The sequence below is a fragment of the Camelina sativa genome, chromosome 12 (assembly GCF_000633955.1).
Source record: "Camelina sativa cultivar DH55 chromosome 12, Cs, whole genome shotgun sequence".
Classification (NCBI taxonomy): Eukaryota; Viridiplantae; Streptophyta; class Magnoliopsida; order Brassicales; family Brassicaceae; genus Camelina; species Camelina sativa.
Genome location: NC_025696.1, coordinates 12656607 through 12657661, shown reverse-complemented (window position 1 = coordinate 12657661; position 1055 = coordinate 12656607).

Genomic DNA, 1055 nt, shown 5'->3' with positions numbered 1-1055 from the left:
GATGGCATGACTGCCCTTTTTTACCAGAAAGCATGGGCTACGGTTAAATCTGATCTGGTTTTATTGGTTAATTCTTTCATGAGGAATGGGGAATTTGACAGTAGGTTAAATATGACTAATATTTGTCTTATCCCAAAAGTGGATAAACCGACGAGAATGACGGAGTTACGACCCATAAGCCTATGTAATGTTGGTTATAAGGTTATATCTAAGGTCTTGTGCCAGCGGCTCCGCACCATCTTACCATCCCTGGTTTCGGAAACTCAATCAGCATTTGTTGAAGGACGCTTAATTTCTGATAATATCTTGATTGCTCAGGAGATGTTCCATGGTCTGCGAACAAACCCTTCCTGCAAGGGAAAGTTTATGGCTATCAAAACGGATATGAGTAAGGCCTATGACCGAGTGGAATGGTCCTTTGTTGAACATCTGCTCCGGCAATTCGGTTTTTGTGATAAATGGATATCATGGATAATGTATTGTGTTCGGTCGGTCCAGAATAAAGTATTGATTAATGGTCAAGCTCATGGTTCTATTATTCCTTGTCGGGGACTGCGTCAGGGAGACCCGTTGTCCCCCTACCTTTTTATTCTCTGCACGGAGGTACTTATTGCTCATTTTCGTAAGGCAGAGCGCATGAAGTTACTTACTGGGATAAAGGTTTCGACTGCTAGTCCCGCCATATCCCATCTTCTATTCGCGGATGACAGTCTGTTCTTCTGTCGGGCTACAAAAGAACAGTGTGAGGTGGTTCTGTGGATTCTTAGGAGGTATGAAAGGGTATCAGGTCAACAAATTAATTTTCAGAAATCCTCTGTCCAATTTGGACATACGGTGGACACTGATCTTCGGGAGGAGCTGAAAGGGGTCCTAGGTATCACGAACCTGGGTGGGATGGGCTCTTACTTAGGTATTCCGGAGAGTCTAGGGGGTGCTAAGACAAAAAAATTTTCGTTTGTACAGGACAAGCTTCAGGCCCGGGCAAGCGGGTGGCCGGCTAGACTTTTGTCCAAAGGCGGTAAAGAGGTAATGATCAAGTCTGTTGCTACGGCTGT